This window comes from Chrysochloris asiatica, unplaced genomic scaffold (genome assembly GCF_000296735.1).
Source record: "Chrysochloris asiatica unplaced genomic scaffold, ChrAsi1.0 scaffold00040, whole genome shotgun sequence".
Lineage (NCBI taxonomy): Eukaryota > Metazoa > Chordata > Mammalia > Afrosoricida > Chrysochloridae > Chrysochloris > Chrysochloris asiatica.
Window position 1 is genome coordinate 9,523,814 of NW_006408558.1, and position 19,684 is coordinate 9,543,497.

General features: G+C 41.6%; 1 protein-coding gene across 1 annotated transcript in view; it reads right to left on the reverse strand.

Moving 5' to 3' along the window:
- Window positions 1–19,684, reverse strand: part of CAP2 (CAP, adenylate cyclase-associated protein, 2 (yeast)) — a 207,510-nt gene that overhangs the window by 84,543 nt on the left and 103,283 nt on the right. The window lies entirely within an intron of this gene.

A 19,684-nucleotide genomic window follows, 5' to 3' on the forward strand; every position in this document is an offset into this window, starting at 1 on the left:
TAAAAACGACTTCAGGGGTTATTTTTGGTTTAAGGTTTAAAGTTTAAAGATGATCTCAGAACACTAGTTTCTGGGTGCTATCTAGCCTCCATGGCTACAGAAATTCTGGATTCCATGAGGATTTGAAATTCTGTTTTGTATTTTCTTCCCTTTTGGTCAGCATTCTTCTATAGAATCTTTGATCAAAACCTTCAGTAATGGTAGCTGGGCACCATCCAATTCTGGTCTTGTGGCAAAGGAAGCAGTTGTTCATGGAGACAACTAACTACATATTCCATCTCCTCCTCCTATTCCTGTGTACGCATCTTCCTCTGTTATTCCAAATAAATAAAAACTCACTGTAACTTAACTGTAAGCTTCTAGGATCCAGGCACTATGCAACAAACAAGGAGATAGAATTAAGCACTAAACATGATCTTAGACAAATAAAACCATGACCCTAAACCTCCAAATCAAGAAATCAAACCCATTTAAGGTGTTTGGTTGTATATAAGCAGCCTCGGTCACTACTTTTTTGTTTGTCTGCTTTTATTGTTGTAAAACAAAAAAATATATCATACATTTGCCAATTCAATGATTCATACCTCTTAGAAGTGATTTGGCTTCGGCTCCACCATTTGGCTTCATTAATATAACAAAACACAGTCTTATATCTAGACAGGGTAATATTAATAGGCACAGGGGTTAGGATTTCCTGACAGTCTTCTTTTGGGTGGAAAAAATTCAGTACAGAACGCACGTCTTATCTATGTGTGAAAAAACGGACCATTCAGGAACAATACCATTGAATCACAGCATTCTTTTACTTCTGCAAATTAAAGTGATGGACAATCATATTCGGCCTCTATCTTGGGTCTTGAGCTATCTTCAGCACCTGGTTGCTGCATGAACACAGGCTACTTCCAAGACAACTTCGGATCAGAGATCCCCATGCCACTGATCACATTCACTTAAATTCTTATTGGTGCTCAAAGAATAGCATGCTTTGTTTTGGACATGACCTCCAAAGGGAAGACGTGGCTAAGAGTATGTGTGAAGCTGGGATAAAATGTGATGTGCAACCACACATACGTTCTATGATGCATGTGCAGAAAAATCATTCTTAAATCTTTGGCTCAGCTATCAGATAGAGAGCTTATTGCTCTGGACTATAATTATATAGTCAAATGGAAAAAATTACATATACTACATCTCAAAAGACATCTTGCAATGTTAGTTCATTTGTTCCTTTGTCTCTTCAGCAAATAAATGCTGAGTGCCAGCTATGTGCCAGGGCTGTTTGAGCACTGAAGTACAGCAATAAACAATACAGATATCACTTTTATGTCTTTGTCCTTTTCCATTTAAATCAGAATCAGGGAGATAAGCACAGAACAAGAAACAATAAATAAATAAATTATATAGCATATGACCCAATCAAAACCAAACCCATTGCCATGGAAACCCTACATGTTTTACAGTAGTACTGCTCCACAGGGTTTTCAATGGCAATAACCTTTCAGAAACAGATCACCAGGCCTTTACTCTGAGGTACCACGGGGTGGATTAGAACCACACACCTTTTGGTTAGGAGCTGAGAACTTAGTGATTTGTGCCACCCAGGTAGTTTACATAGTACATCAAAGGTTTTAAAAGCCCTGGGAGGATAAAGTAGATTCAAATAAAAGGTATCTGATATCAGTCTGTGGGATGGGTTTCTATTGAAAATAGGACAGTAAGGTAGGTCTCTTTAAGAAGGTGGCATTGAATAACCGCTTGGAGGGGCTGTGAGCATTGGCCTATGGAATAGCTGGAAAGGGCTTTCCGTGCAGAGGGAACAGCCAGTGTAAGGGGGCCAAGGATGGGATGTAGCTTCAGCGTCCAAAGACCAACAAGCATTTCACTTACTTAGGACTGGAGTGAGTGAGGGGCAAAGGGTCAGGATATGAGGAGATGGCAGGCCTGGGAGACGTGCACAGATCATATAGGCTGCTGGAAGGACTTTGAGTTTTAACTAGAGTATAATGGAAACCACTGCAGTGTTGTTTAAACAGACTTTCTCTTTTAGAGCAGTTTTAGGCTTCCAGGAAAATTGTGCAGGAAGTACTCAGAGTTCTTTTCCTATATATCTCCCCCTTCTTCCCTCCACATACTGCTTCTCGTGTTATTAACAGCTTGTATTTGCGTAGTGCATTTGCTACAACTAATGAACCAATATGGTGACATGTTGTTGTTGTGTGCCGTTGAGTCGGTTCCGACCCATAACAACCCTGTACAGGGTTTCCGAGGGTGTAAATCTTTACGGGAGTAGAAAGCCTCATCTTTCTCCCGCGGAGCAGCTGGTAGTTTCGAACTGCTGACCTTAAGGTTCACAGCCCAATTCGTAACCACTACGCTACCAGAGCTCCTGAGTCTTAACTAAATCTGCAGTTTATATCAGGGTTCAGTTTTCATGATGCACAGTCCTGTGAGTTTTATTGTTGTTGTTATTAAGTGCCGTCAAGTCGATTCCGACCCATAGCCACACTGTATAGGGTTTCTGAGGAGCGGCTGGTGAGCTTGAACTGCCAACCTTGAGGTTCAAACTGACTTTGCTGTTCAGTGCATTAACCCTCAGTGCCACACCAGGGTTATAACAAGTGCTTAATGTCATGTGTTCACCATTACAGTAACATGTCCTCAAAAGGCTCTGTGCTCTCTACCTGTTCATCCTCCTCCCTCCCCTGAGCTCCTGTGAAGTTGTGAACTGAGGAATGGCATGATTTGGATTTCCTTTTATAAGCATCACTTTGGCTGCTGTATTGAAATAGAACATAAAGGATAGAACAGAATGTAACTGGCAGAAGAAGGAGCCATAGTGGTACAGTGGTTAAAATGCTTGTTTGTCAACTGAAAGGTAAGTGGTTCGAAACCACCAGACTCTCTTGAGGAAAAAGATACAGCAATCTATGTCTGTAAAGCTTTGTTGTTGTTGTTAGGTGCTGTCAAGTTGGTTCTGACTCTTAGCAACCCTATGGTCCTGTGTCAATTTCACAACTGTTGTTATGCTTGAGCCCACTGCTACTGCCAGTGTGCCAATTCATCTCATGGGGGGGGGGTCTCCCTATTTTTCGTTGACCTTCTCCTTTACCAAGCATGATGCCCTTTTCCAAGGAATGATCCCTCCTGTTAATGTCCAAAGTATAAGAAATGAAGTCTGGTTATCTTGACTTCTAAGGAGCATTCTGGTTGTACTTCTTCCAACACATATTTGCTTGTATTTATGGTAGTCCATAGTACTTTTAGGAGCTCTGGTAGCGTAGTGGTTACGAATCGGGCTGCGAACCTTAAGGTCAGCGGTTCGAAACTACCAGCTGCTCCACGGAAGAAAGATCAGGTTTTCTACTCCCGTAAAGATTTACACCCTCAGAAACCCTGTACAGGGTCGCTATGGGTCGGAACCGACTCAATGACACTTAACAACAACAACAATAGTACTTTTAATATTCTCCTCCAATACCGTAAATGTTTACAGCCTGGGCAAACCTATGGGGCAGTTCTACTCAACTCTACAGAGGTGCTATGATTGTAATCAACTTTACTACAATGGATAGAAGAAAGCGCTGGTGTTGTAATGGTTAAGTGCTGGCTGCTGGTCAAACCCACAAAACAGCTCTATTCCCAAAAAGACTATAACCCAGGAAACTCAGGGGAAGGTCTACTCTGTCCTATAGGATTGCTGTAAATTGTAATGGACTCAACATTAACAACAGCAAGGGCAGAAACAGGGAGATCCATTTAGAGACTATTGAAACAATTAGGGTGAGAGCTGAAGGTCGCTGGTACCAGAGAGTGAGAAGGAGTCGGAATCTCGGTTGGATGCCTCCATCAAAGGAAGTGTTCAAGAAGGACTCCTTGGGTTTTGGTTTGAGTAACTAGAAGGATGGAGCTGTGATAAATATTGAGAAAGGGAAAAAGGCAGAAAGAGGAGGTTTTAGTGGGTAGACCAGGAATCAGATTGGACACACTGTTTAGTCCACCCTTTAGCAGACTTCCCTAGGGAAGGCAACTGAGTAACACCATCCACAATGCGGCTGTTAATGTCCTTAAAGCTTTTTTCTCCTCCGTTTGACACTCTGTGGTCTCCACTCTTAAGGTTGTTTTTGCTGAATGCTAGTCTTCTCCCATTCCCAACTCCATACAACACAAAACATGTACGTGTTCTTTGTTCCTGTGTTCAATCTAGCTCAATGTCAATTTGGTACAATACAAAGTACAAATGTGCACTGTGTTCCTGTGTTTAGTATAATTCAGCTCCAACCCAGTACAAAGGAAAGCATACATGTGTTTTACACATTTTGTTCTGGTGTTCAGTGCAACTCAGTTCACCACAGTGTATAAATGGCCTTTACGTCCCCGTATTCAGCACAGTGCTATGGACGGATGTATATGCTTTTCATGAGGCCTCGAGAGTGGTGGTGCTCTTGGCCTGTGGTCCGCAAGCTTTGTGATGGATTGTGTTGAGTCATCTAGTCTGGCCTGCAGGGCAAGCCTGTGAGACAGCTGTCCGGATTATGGGTACAGTCTGTCAGTGGGGGTAAAATTTCCTTGGTAATTTCTCAGGTCAATTACTCATTATGTCTTGAAGCTAGCTGGCCCAGGGAGAGAGCAAATCTTAGTGCTTGGCTTCATCTGCACCATAATTTAGCAAATAGAGGTAATAATGGGTGGAGGCACCATTTATGAAGGTTGAGTGTATGTTAGTGGTCTAGCTTGTGTTTTTACACTAAGTACAGTGTTCACTAGGAGCTCTGGTACTATAGTGGTTATGAATTGGGCTGAGAACCTTAAGGTCAGCAGTTCGAAACTATCAGCCGTTCTGTGGGAGAAAGATGAGGCTTTCTGCTCCCGTAAAGATTTACAGCCTTGGAAACCCTGTATAGGGTCACTCTGGGTTGGAACCAACTTGACGGCACTTAACAACAACAGTGTTTACTACATAGCAGGTGAAGGAACGAATACATGAATGAATGAACAAATGAATGTAGACGTGATAAATGGAGTTTCTGAGAACACATCTTGTTTGACATGTGTATTTTTAAAAGTCATAAATAAAATTTCTAGGTATTTCTTTTCTATCTGCCTCTATTTTCCTATATAACTTTCTTTTTTAAAAATTGTCCTGCTGTCCACTGACCCAGATTACATCATATGCTCTTGTACCTTTTATCCACTGAAATATTTATTGAGCATCTATTATGTGCCAGGTATAGTCCTAGGTACTTGGAGGGGAAACAAGGCAACCCTCCCCTTACGGAGTTTACAACTGAGGGAAACCGCCAGGAAACAATAGACATCATATTTATATCATTCTATGAAAATGAAAAGAAAGAGTAGAGTCATAAAGAGGAAATCTGGACTGCTGGGTAATTTTTATTAATGTAAAAGGGCAGAAGTGAGACAATTTGGATGAATGAAATACTTGATGGACTATCTGGCTGATTCTGTTTGTTCTAGCCAATCTGTCACAACCAGAATGGCATATGGAATATCAACAAGGAGAAAACAGGAAGTAGGAGTGGATAAAAGCCGAATTTTTTCTTCCAACTGGCTAATTTGATTTCAGTTCACTTTCAACTCCAGACATGCTTGACACTGGCACGTAGTAGAGGACAATATGTTTGCTGCTGATTAACACGACAGGATTAAATCTACCAGCTGCAGTTTCAAATAAATACCAGTTTCACCACCTTAAGACCCTTTTCTTAGTTCTGGGTCCTTGTGACTTCTACCCCTTATTGTTATCACTGATAGGTGCCATCGAGTTGGTACCACAGAACAAAACACTGCCCGGTCCTGGGCCAACCTCACTATCTTTGCTATGTTTGAGTCTATTGCTGCTACCACTGTGCCAATCCATCTCGTTGGGGTCTTCCTCTTTTTCTCTGACCTTCTATTTTACCATTCATGGTATCTTTCTCTGGGGACTGGTCCCTTTTGACAATATGTCCCAAATAGGAGAGGCAAAGTCTGGCCAAAATGGACTCAACAGTACATAACAGCAATGGCAGAAACAGGGAGATCAGTCTAGAGACTATTGCAACAAGGAGAATTCTGACTGAATTGGTTTGTTCTTTCGGCAGTCCGTGGTACTTCTAATATTCTCCTTTAACACCATACTTTAAATGCATCAGTTCTTCTACAGTCTTCTTATTCACTGTCCAACTTTCATATACATATGAGGTTATTGAAAATACCATGGCTTGGATCAGGCGTACCTTAGTCCTCAAACTGACATCTTTGCTCTTGAACACTTTAAAAAGGTCTTGCGCAGCAGATTTGCCTAATGCAATATGTCATTTAATTTCTTGACTGGCTGCTTATATGAGTGTTGATGGTTGATCTGAGCAAAATGAAGTTTTTAATCTTTTCTCCATTTATATGGATGTTGTTAATTGGTTCAGTATTGAAGACTTTTGTCTTATTTACATTGAGATGCAACCCAGACCAAAGTCTGTGTCATCAGTAACTATTTTAAGTACTCTTCACTTTTAGCAAACAAGATTATATCATCTGCATATCACAGTTTCTTAATGAGTTTTCCTCCAATCCTGATGCCACATTTTTTTTCATAAAATTTGGCTTTTCAGATTATGTGCTCAGCATACAGATTGAATAAGTATGGTGAAATGATAATACATAACCCTACCACACACCTTTCTTAATTTTAAACCATTCAGTGTTCCCTTGCTCTGTTTGAACAACTGCCTCTTGGTTGATGTATAGGTTCCTCATGAGCACAATTAAGTTTTCCATAATAGTCATAATCTGAAATGTTGTCCATAGCTTGTCATAATCCACATAATCAAAAGCTTTTGTGCATAGTCAATAAAGCACAGGTAAATATCTTTCTGGTATTCTCTGCTTTCAGCAAAGATCCCTCGGACATCAGTAATGATATCCCTCGTTCTAGGTTCTTTTCTGAATCTGACTTGAACCATGGGCAGTTCTCTGTCAATGTATGTTTGCAGCTTTTTTTTTTTGTCGTACTGTAGTAGTTTGCATGTTGCTGTGGTTCTGGAAGCTACGCTACCAGTATTTTAAATACCAGCAGTTCAGATGAGCTTCCAGATGAACACAGACTAGGAAGAAGGAGAGATGGACTACTTCCAAATATTTAATTACTGTATACTTTATGAATAGCAGTGGAACACAGTCAGATAGCACCAGAATACTGACTATTGAAACATGATGAAGAGTACCATAATATTGTCAGATATAGTGTCAGAAGATGAGCCCCTCAGGTTGGAAGGCACTCAGACTATAACTGGGGAAGAGCTGCTTCCTCAAAGTCGAGTTGACCGTGATGACATGAATGGAGTAAAGCCTTTGGGACCTTTATTTGCTGAAGGGCACAACTCAAAATTAAGAGAAACAGCTGTAAACATCCATTAATTGTCAGAATGTGCAATGTATGAAGTATGAATCTAGGAAAATTGGAAATGGTAAAAAATGAAATGGAATTTATAAGCATCGATATCTAGTCATTAGTGAGCTGAAATGGGCTGGTACTGGCCATTTTGAATCTGACAATCACATGGTTTTCTATACTGGGAATGACAAATTGAAGAGGAATGATGCCACATTCTAGCCCTTGTGGTGGTTGTTGTTGTTAGGTGCCATCAAGTCAGTACTGACCCATAGTGACCTTATGCACAGCAGAACAAAACACTGCCCGGTCCTGGGCCAACCTCACTATTGTTGCCACGCTGAGCCCATTTATGCTGCTACTTTGCCAATCCATCTCGCTGGGAGTCTTCCTCTTTTTCTCTGACCCTCTACCTCACCAAACATGATATCCTTCTCCAGTGACTCGTCCCTCCTGACAATATGTCTGAAGTATGAGAGATGAAGTTTGTCTATCCTGGGCTCCAAAGAGCACTCTGGCTGCACTTCTTCCAACACAGATCTGTTGGTTGTTTTGGCAGCCCATGGCACTTTAAATATTCTCCTCCAACACCACAACTCAAAAGCATCAATTCTTCTATGGTATTCCTTATTCACTGTCCAGCCCTTGTTGTTGTTGTTAAGTGCCATCGAGTATATTCCGACCCATAGCGACCCTTTATAGGGTTTCCTAGGAGCAGCTGGTGAGCTTGAACCACTGACCTTTTAGTTCAAACGACTTTGCAGTCTGATGCATTAATCCAGCTCTTAGAGTTATACTGTTTTCTTGATTTGTTGTTGCCGACCCTAAAATACAAATATCCTTATACACTCACCCTATCAATGGTTAGCAGCGCAACTCATAATCACTACGTGACCAGAGCTCCTCAAGACTGCACTAGCAGACAGGAAATAGTATGAGACTTGCGTCTATACATAGAATTATGGGGAATGAGACTGTCTCAACTGTGGACCCACACAGGGGAGTGTACTAACAACTCAAATACAAGAAGGCTTTGGAAGATGCAGTTTTCTGAAAAAGTAAGCAGCATTTGGTAACATTGTAAGAAAACCAAGTGACATCTTTCCTCGATTTACACCATAGCTGTATTTCAGGATAATTACTATGCATGTTTATGCATACAGTGGGGTTGGGTTTTAAGCTCAACCGCTTGAGTAACTAGCAGGACATCACTGAAAGGTGGGCAAGATGAGGGATCAAGCACTACACTGCGCACTGCTGAACTTCTAGCATCAATGACCACTGCCCATCTATTGCCAAGAGCATCTTTCTGCATCCCAAAAACCAAAACGGACCCTACAGATTCCCAAAACGCCTCATTGAGAGTCCAGATATGCTTTGTAAATGGTGCCACTATGGTGATTGTCCTACGAGACTGAAAATTCCACAAGGGGATGGCTGTCTTGCTCATTACATGATCTGGCAAACAGTAAGCACGTCCCTAAAATGTGCTCAGTGAGAGGCTGAATGCACAGTCGTGTCTAGTGAAAGGCATGGCAACAAATTTCAAGGAGGTGACTCCTCCAGTAGTGTTTGGAAGGCTCTAGCAAAAGCTGACCTCTCCCAGTAATGGCAGGTAGCATTGGGCATTCAGTCATTCCACAACCATTCAGGCATCTTGCTGGACTCTGAGGACTTAACACTGATGACTGTTAGAAACAGCAGTGAATAATAGTCATTGCGTTGTTGATTTTCTTTAAAGGCAATTTCTCTTCTGGTTCATCGTGGCCATCAATTTATCAATTGTGGAGTTAATACATTGCCAATGGCGAGGACGCTTCCTCCCTATGCTTGTGGAGCACAGGCAAAAGATGAGTGTCTTTCTTTATGGTAGAATCTCCCTATATGCCACACATGGTTCTGGTTCAGGAGGCCATACAAGGGAGTTTCCAGTATGTCACAGGTATCATTTCTTCTTATTATTTTAATCCTGTGGCCAATATACATATACTTTTCTTTTACCTCTGTTAAAGAAAAAGATGGTGGTCCAGCGGTTAAGCTAACTTGACCGCTAACAAAGAGGTTGGTAGTTTGAACTCAGCAACTGCTCCATGGGAGAAAGATAAGGCATCCTGCTTCTATAAAGATTACAACCTTGGGAACCCTATGGGGTAGTTCCACTCTATCCTAAAGGATTGCTATGAATAGGTTCCAGTTGATGGCAAGGGGTTTAAAAACATACGTAACAAAACACTTGCTATATTTTGACCTTCTTCATGTGTACGAATCCATGACAGGTATGTTTATCTTGCTGTTCAACCATCACCATTTTCCACTTCCAATTATTCCCATCACCCTTGATAGGAGCTCAGTGTCCTCCAAACAGTGAGTGTCCGTTTTCCTTTTGTCTTGCCTGCTCCGGGCACACGAATAAACTTTAGTCTTGCTTGCCTGTTGCTGTTGTTGTTAAGAGCCATAGAGTCGGTTCTGACTCAGAGCAACCCTGTGTAGGGTTTCTGAGGAGAGGTTGGTGGGTTTGAATGGCCAATCTTTCGATTAGCAGTTCAGTGCTTATCCTACAGTGCCACACCAAGACTCTCTGCCTGTTCTAAATATTTCATATTTGTCCTTTTGTGACTGACTTATTTCTCTCAGTATAGTGTTTTCAAAGTTCATTGGTGGTGTAGTTTGGTTTTAGTATTGACTCTGGCCGTGTGAACTGAGAGATTAATATGCACCTCACAGAACAGGTGTGAAGTCACAGGTGCTCTCTTTTCATCAGTTCCCTTCGACCTTACACTTCCAGTGGGATAATTTGATGCCAAATGTGCTAACCCAGCATGCATACTTGTTGACACCAGTATGAATACAAATTATTACTACTGAATGAGACGCTATGATGTGGAGACTCAGAAAAAAACAGGAAGACTCCTAACAAGATAGGTTGGCACAGTGGCAGAAGTAATGGGCTCAAGCGTAACAACTGTGAGGATGGCACAGGACTGGGCAGTGTTCTGTTCAGTTGTGCACAGGGTCACTGTGAGTTGACTCGATGGCACCTAACAACAACAACACAACAATGATGTAATTGACATCATGGCTCATTCTCATATGAATTAGATTTTTCTGTCGCAATTTTTTAGTAGAGGAAACAGATTGAGATAGATTTAGTATTTTATCTCTGAAACTAAAGTTGGCTTGTAATATTGATGGTGGTGGTGGATGGTTCCGACTCATAGCAACCCTGTATAGGGTTTCCAAGGCTGTATACAGGAGCAGAAAGCATCATCTTACTCCAAAGGAATGACCAGTAGATTCAAACTTCTGACCTTTAGGTTGCCAGCTCAGCTAGGAATCTACTACGTTACCAGGGCTCCTTTGACTTGCAATCTTAATGGGTTAAGAAAAAACGGGGTATATAATTCATTGAACAATTACTCTTAATAACCACATCTACCACAGTTGCCACATTCTAGGCACTGTGTTAGACACAGAAGAACCAGCTAGGTGCCTGAACAAATGGTTACAGCACAGGGAGCCGAGGTCAGTGGGATTGTCTCAGAGAGGCATGGGAGCCAGGCTTCCCAAATCAGAGTCAAAATCTAATAAACACACTGCATTTGCTTACAGTTAATAAGCCATCCAAATTCCACAGAAGAAGGAAATCTCATTTGGTTCAGACAAGCACACTGTGAGAATCAACCACCCAAAAAGCATAGGTCTGGCAAAGCCGGTCACAACACATGGGGGTTCAAGTCTTCAAACCAGAAGTTGTGAAATCAAAAGGGATCTGTTCATATAGCCGAGGGTACCAGAGCACCAAGGGCACCAAACCAAGGAGATGCTTCCCAGATAGATGCCCAGGGGTGACAAGGAGACTGATCAGAGTTTAGGTGGGGTCTGCTAGGAAAATCCAAGGGGTGGTGTTCACTGAGGATGAGTACAGTCCTAACAAGTGGCTAAGGTGGAAAGACAGAGGGAACAGCCAAGAAAAACGCAAAAAAAAAAAAAAAAGCCAAGAGGCATAAAAAGCCACAGTGTGCTGAGGCAACGAGAAATTTTCCTGAATGACACAGAATAAGAATCATGTGGGAGTGTTAAGTGGGGCTGGTAAGGCTGACAAGCTAGACAGGGATGTGATCTTGAAAAGCCTTAAATGCAATGATGAGAAATCTAGATTTCTGGGAAGGATTTTAAACAGAGTTCAAATCCTAATTGGAAGTCCATCTGGCAGGGAGGAGAGATTGGTCAGGAGGACAACAACAAACCAGGGCACCACACCAGTTACTACTGTGAGCTGCTGGGGCATGGGCTCTGACTCATGACGATCCCATGCACAAAGTAACGAATGCTTGTCAGTCCTACGCTGTCCCCATGGTGGGTTGCAGACTAGAATCATTGTGATCCATAGCCTCCAACTACTTTAAATTTTTTTTATTTATTTCTGGTGGAAATATAAACAACAAAATCCACTCCCATACCAGTTTCTAGACACAATGATCAACAACATTCGTTATATTTCTTATCTGGTGTCAGCATTCTCGTTAATTCTGAACTAGTTATTTCAATGTTCATTTACGTAATCTACCTGCCCCACAACCTTCTCATCTATGCTTTAAAATAGATGGCCTTCTATAGATCTTTTTTTTTCTTTCTTTTTCTTAAAGTGCACTAATCAAGGGCAATAATCTTTATCCTTTGGTCTAAATGGTTACTCAGTTTAAATGTGACTTCAGGAGATAGTTTCAATTCAAGGGTTGAAAAGCAACTGAAGACAAACAAGTCTTAGGGACTCCTCCAGCTTCAATATATCCATTAAGTCTAGCTTCTTTTATAATTTGAAGTTCTGTTCCACATTTCTGGCCCCCCCCCTTTTTTTTTATTTATTCAGGATTCATCTACTTTGTCCCTGATCAGCACAATCAATAGCAGTAGCAGGATGCCATCTAATTCTTCTGGTCTCCAGGAAGTGGTTCATGCAGACACTTAGTTCTGTAGTACAGTTCCTTTCTGATTCTTGGGTTTCTTCTCTCTCTTTTGTTTGAGATGAATAAAGATCAATAGTGGTATCTCAGATGGCTGCTTGAAAGCTTTTAAAACTCCATCTACTACTCACAATCCTGGGAGGTAGAAGATAAACTTTAAGCACTATATAATCCAATCCACTGGATTGCCCCACAAAACCATAACCTTAAATCCTCAAACCAAGACCACTAATCCCATGAGGTGATTGGTCATATCACCTATTGGTCATATTAGCATCAGCATCCATAACTACTCTTTGTTTGTGTTGCTATTACTGTTGCAAATTTAGCATCTGCCCATTCATCCCTTTGACATATGTACCACCATCAGTTGTAGCCATCATGCTGTCTAAACTTCACCCATATTTGCTATCAACTTTCTCACTTCTATAAATAGTAAGCAATTGCTACCTAGGGACCTGGCAATCGTTAGTGAACATTTATGTCATTTTACAAAAGTGAGAACATAGTGTTTGCTTTTGTGTGTGTGCGTGTGACTGATGATTTTACTCAACGTAATGCTCTCCAGGCTCATCCATGTTGTAAGATGTTTCAGGAGCTCATTTTTCTTGTGATCCACAGGATTCTATTGGGTGAGTCTTAGAAGTAGATTGCCAGGTCTTTCTTCCTGGTCCATTTTAGTTTGGAAGCATCACTGAAACCTAGTTAGCATCATAGTCACACAGAGGCTCCATCCAGTGACAGATGGATGCTGGTGGCTGCATACAAGGTGCACTGGCCAGCAATCAAATCGGGGTCTCTGATTGGAAAGTGCAAATTCTAACACGGCACCATCAGTGGCTTGGTCAGGAAGTGATTGTAAGAGGTTTGCTAAGGGACTGCAGAAAGGCAGCGAGTGACAAGAGTGTGGGGAGGAGGGCAGAACTCTGAGGGATGGACAGAGGTAAAGCTTCCATAAGCCCTGAGGCAGATTCTGGTTTTCCCTACTGTGTCTTTAGCTCCTGGCACGCTGTAAGTGTGGCGTTAATGAATGAGATGTGTATGAAGGGATGTCAGAGGGAAACACTGGCCATGGTTCCAGGAGTTTATGTTTGGAGATGGCCATTGAAAACTCCGGAGTCTGTGACTGGTGCAAATGATTCCTGAGCTCAGCTGCTAACTGAGAGGCTGGAGGGTCAAGTTCACCAAGAGGTGTTTTTGGAAGCAAGTTTTGTCAATCTACTTGTGAAAAATCAGTCACTGAAAACCCTGTGGAGCACAGTTGTTCTCTGACACAAATGGGGTTTGCTATGAGTTGGAATGAACTCACTGGCAAATGGCATAGGCTTAATGGATATCGAGACAGTGAAGTCCAAATTCTCCATCTTTTCACTACGTGCAGGGACTAGCCGGAGTCCTGGGTCTCAGAATCAACTCCTTTGCTACCTCGGGCTAGGATATCATCATTTTTCAAAGCTGGCTGGAGAACTTAGGTAGCAACGGTAACCAGAGGCTTGCTCACTGGACTGGAAAAAGCCCAGCCGAGCACTGAAGGTCTCTGGCAAGTGTTGAAATAGAACATCTGTGGGCTTTGATCTCTCCATCTGTAGATGTGGTATAACATTACCACCCACACACTCCAGCATGATATTGTGAAAATTAACTAACAGGTGATAAGAGAACTTTGAGATCCTTGAATTAAGAGGTTTCTCATCCATATTCACACCAAATGCCTTCAGCACTTATGCCTTTTTATAATGGAATGGAAATGTATTTACTTTTTACTGATTTCTATTTGTCATTCCACCTATCTCAATTTTTCTCCATCCCATGGTGCTAATAGAAGGGTGGGAGGTTTGAGTCTACCAGAGATAACTCAGAAGAAAGGGCTGACCATCTCCTTTCCAAAAAACCAGCCACTAAAACCCCTATGGGGCACAGTTCTACTCCGACACACAAGAGCTCACCGTGAGTTGGAACTGATTCAGCGGTCAGCTGATTATTTGCCATTCCACGGATCTTAAATTCTTTCCTTGCTTTTAAACTAAACCTCTTTTTCAGTAGAGAAATGGGACACCAGAATTCAAAATAAATCTTGAATTTTGAATTCATTGATAAGAATCTTCATCTGATACCAATAAAACAATGAGTTTCAAAGATTAAAAACAAAGAAAGAAATAAAAAACAAAACATCTTTGGTTAAGAATAGTCTGTGACCAGTGGAGTAACAGGATGTGGGTCCTGACAAAAGTGACTCAACTCACCCTTCACCTGTCATAAAACTATCCCGGTGTTCTTACACAGCTGCTGAATGGACTCTAAACCATTTTCTCTACTGGATGCCGTCTTACCCCAGGCAGTTCTACTGAGCCACCATAGTGGGACTTCCCCTGAAGTGTCACATAGGGGCTGGTGACACTGGATTCAGTTGTGTAGCAATGCTACCTCCCAACTTAACTGATTTTACACTCAACAACGCACATGCTCAGTCCATAGTTACATAGATAGCCTGCTCAATTTTTCAATTTGTAAAGCGCTCGGGAAACAGGTCCGACATATATGGAAGTCAGGTGTTTACAAACTAGTAAAGAAATAGGATATTTATCCTGTCAGCTGAAATGAGCCGAACAGATGTATTTTTTGTTAAAATTAAAATTGTGAGCCATATCGTATTACCCCCAGCCACACTGCCAGATGCACAGCGTAGAGCTGACAAAGAGGTACCACTGTGGTCATCTGAGCCCGGCTGTGGCTTCCAACAATTCATTACACAGGAGTTCATTATGAGGCCTTGTTTGGCAAGGGGAGAGGCCCTTGTGTCAAATACATGGAAGCAGACTCTTGAAATGGGTATAGAAATTATTCTGCCATCTCCCTGCCTGAAAACAAGTTCATTGTCAGGAAACAGCTCTGGACAGAAAATGAATGTCATCAGTCGTCTGATTTTTATCTGCAAAATGGTTATTACTTGTCTCAGACAAGTATATTCGACATCTACTCAAGGACAGAAGCATGGGAATGTAGCACCTGTTTCTCCCAGCGTGCTCTCTGGGACTTCTCTTCCCTCTGGACTTATAAGACTCCAAATAGCAATGTGCCCAGTGAGACATGTAAGGGGAACACAGAAGCTAACCCACAGGACTGTTTTCTAATGCAACTCAATCTAGGTCCTCTTATGCATATGGAGTCCCTGGGTGGTACAATCAATGATTGTGCTTGGCTGGATGCTGGGTGTTTGAATTTACACAGAGGTACCTTGGAAGAAAGGCCTGGTGATCTACTTGTGAAAAATCAACCACTGAAAACCCTGTGAGCACAGTTCTGCTTTGACACACACGGGGCGCCATGGGTCAGAGTCAGTTCCATGGCAACTGCTTTGTTCTTACATATACTTCATGAATATGGTACAGATTTATAGTTGTTGTTGTTGTGATGTGCCTTGGAGTCGTTTCCGACTCAGAGTGACCCGGTACAAGGTTTCCGAGGCTGTACATCTTTACAGGAGCAGAAAGCCTCATCTTTCTCCCACGGAGCAGCTGGTAGATTTTGTTTTGTTTTGTTTTGTTTGTTTCTCCATTTCTTTAATTACTAATGAGAGCAATTGCTTTTGACATTGACTGACCATCTCTATTTCGTCTTCTTTTTTTTTTTTTTTGGAACAGCTGGTAGTTTTGAACTGCTGACTCTGAGGTTAGCAGCCCAGTTTGTAACCACTATGCTACCAGAGGAGTAGGTGGTTTTGGGTGTGGAAACAATAGTTCCAGCAGCTCCAGGGAGAGAAATTTCTGAATTGCCATTAAGGTTGCATTCTAGTGGTGGGAGGTGGGTACACAGGAACACTGTATCAAGGGTTCTTGGGGCTCCATAGACAATGGAATTTCCATCCTTTCATGTTTTTCTTTATGGACTGGCACTTGGTTCTTTCATACAGAGGCTGAAACCCAACCCTGTTGTTGGCTGCTGTCAACTCTGTTCCAACTCAGAGCAACCCTACGTCTAACGTAGTAAAAGTGCCCCACACACAGTTTTCTTGGCTGTAATCTTCACGGAAGCAGATCACCATATCTTTTTTCCTACAGAACCTCTGGGCGAGTTCAAACTGTTAAGTTTTAAATTAGCAACTGAGCGGTTAATCATTGTTTCACTTGGGTTGATTTTGTCCAACTCTCTCCTGCAGAAATCATGAATCCCAGTCAAATAATACCCTTTGTTATCACCTTAGCTGTATCACAGAACCAGCCTGGTTGTGTTTTCTTTAAGCGTAGCCAAAGACACAGCTCAAAGTGTTTCTTCCACAATTACATGTGCTCCACATGTGTTCATAACTTCCTAAGAAGTAACAAATATTTTTACAGTATTGTCCAAAACACTTTGAAAGGAAACAGTGGTGAAACAAAAAAAATCTGGGTGCAATCTATCCTGAACACTTGAGAAGGAAATTTGGAGATGATGATGTTATGGTTGTTAAGTGCCGTCCAGTCAGTTCCAACTCACAGTGGCCCTGTATAGGGTTTCTGAGGAGCAACTGGCTAGATTGAACCACCAATCCTCAGTTTAAACTGACTTTGAGGTCTAGTACTTATACAATCCACCCCTACAAAATTACCTGAAATAGAGGAACAAGAACAACATACATAATATAAGCTTCATAAATAAGAAATCAAAGTCTACCGAGTGATAGCCTGAATTCTATGAAAACGTTTTGCAATATGAAAGGTATGAAGGTTACGGTTGTGTCAGGTTGGCTGGTCCATGACTCCCAGAGGTCCAGAGGTTATGATGTAGTCATTCCCTGTGATGACATCTGATATAATGTAATTATTTCCATGATGAGATCTGCTAGGAGCAGCCAGTCAACTGAAGGGGAGTTTCCTCAGAGGTGTGACCTACTTCCAATATACATGGAACTTCTAGAAAAGTTCACTTGCTTTTGGCTGGATCTGGCTCATTATCTGACCTCCAGTTCTTTGGACTTGAGATAGAGGCCTGTTGTATTCTCTGCTGATCCTGGGGGTTTCCAGCAGCCTACCATCTTACTTGCCTACCTTGGATTCGACTTTGGTTTCATTTCCCACTGCAGCCATAAGCTTGTGGTCTGACCTGCAGCCAGAAACCTGTGGTCTGACCTGTCAGTTCCTGCAACTCCATGAGTCAGGAGAAGCCTCCAGCCCATCATCCGACCCATGGACTTGGCACTTGTCCATCTCCTCTGCTGCATGAGCTGTTTTCTTAAGAGAAGTCTCTCTGTATACAAGGGGCTTCGAAGAGTTTGTGAAAAAATACCATTATCTTTTAATTCCATTTTCCTAAGAACTTTCTGAAGCCTCCTCATACACACATCTATAAGCTTCACTGGTTTGACTTCTCTCGAGAATCCAGCTTAAGACAAAAATGAGCAAAAGCCCCATGCATCTGGGACTACTCACTTGAACAGGTAGGAATGAGCTAATGACAGTAGCTTCCACAGAGAGATGGAAGAAATAATCATTGCTATTCTGGTAGCGTTTGAAACTACCAGCTGTTCCACGGGAGAAAGGTGAGGTTTTCTGCTCCTGTAAAGAGTTATATCCTCAGAAACCCTATGCAGGGTCACTATGAGTTGGAACTAACTACATGGCACATCACCACCACCACCATAGAAATCTATAGTGATATGAAGGGCAGTTGTTAAGTGCTGTTGAGTCAGTTGCAAATAGAAGTCATTAAGGCATTTTATTTTGAAATGTATTAATATGGAAATGTCAGCAAATAGATCACTTATGGTTGTCTTTTGCCCTAACTCAAATTAAAGTTTAAAATCCACTACATTGATGGCAGAAGCCATAGAAATGAAGAGACTCCAAGTCATAACTACAATAGAGAGAAATCTACTTGACCTTCAGGACACACAAAACAGATCAAAGAGTAAATGCAAATAGTCTAAACTTGCTGATGAAACCACAGAGTCAGCAGTTCAAACTCACTAGCCGCTCTTTAGAAACCACTAACCTTGTGGTTTAAACTGACCTTGCAGTCCAGCACATTCACCCACAGCACCACACCAGGACTCCAAGCTCAGCATTTATTTATTACAATGAACTGCCAAAGTATTTATTACAGTGCATTTTGATTTATCTTTCTCCCTTATTCAGCTGTGAGCTCCTGGAGAAAGAAGTTCTTGGTGTCTCTAAGCAGAGTTTGAAATATGACATATCTATTAACTGACTCCAACAATAACAACAATATTAAATTGAAAAAAAAAAAATGTGGATTCGGAAGAGAAGAAAGGCCACTTGAGGCCTACTGTTCCTTAGTATGAGCATGAAAGGATCTGACACGTTTAGAGGATTTTGGTTGTTTAGTGTGGTTGGAATACTGGATTCCTTAAAGGAGAGAGGTTTCAGATGGAGAAACAATAGGTTACAAAGGACCTTGAATGCCATCCTATGGCATTTGGAATTTCTAATTCAAGTGCACAGGCAATGGGAGACAAAGGCAGGATTCTTAGTGCCGGAGTGATATAGGATTAGTTTTGTTTTCTGTTTGGTCACTTGGTTTTATAATAGAATCTATGATGAGAGAATGGGGGAACAGACTGGTGAAGAGGGTTTGAAGCAGAGCCTAGAGACAGTGTTTGTCATGGTGTTGTTAGGTACAATTCGGTCTACTCTGATTCATAGTGATCTTATGTTTAAAAGAATGAAACCCAAAGGCTACGCGGTCCTGCGCAACCCTCAAAACCCTTCCTATGTGGAGCCCATTGTTGCAGCCACTGTGTCAACCCATCTCATTCAGGGTCTTCTTTTCACTGATCCTTGGTTTCCTAAGTATGATGGCCTTCTCCAGGGACCTGGCCTTCCTAATAACATCCCCAAAGATGTCTGATACACGAGAAGAAGTCTCACCCTCTGTGATCCTAAAGACCGTTCTGATTGTATTTCCTCAGAGACACATTTATGCATTCTTGTGGCAATCCATGGTATATTCAGGATTCTTGGCAAACAATCGAATTCAAATGTGTCAGTTCTTAATTTTTCCTTATTCATTGTCTGGATTTTGCATGCATATGAGCTGATTGGAAATATCATGGTTTGGATTAGGCATACTTTAGTCATCAAAATGACATCTTTGCGTTTGCAGCAGATTTGCCCAATGCAAACATCATTTGACTTCTTGACTGCTGCTTCCCTAGGTGTTGATTGTCAATGCTAAGGAAAATGAAATCATTAACTTCAATCTTTTCTCCATTAATCATGATGTTGTTTACTGGTCCACCTGTAAGGATTCTTGTTTGCTTTATGTTCAGGTATAATTTTTTGTCATAAGTGGTGGGAGTTCTTGTTTTTTTCCACCTCCTTATTTCTTTTCTGTATTT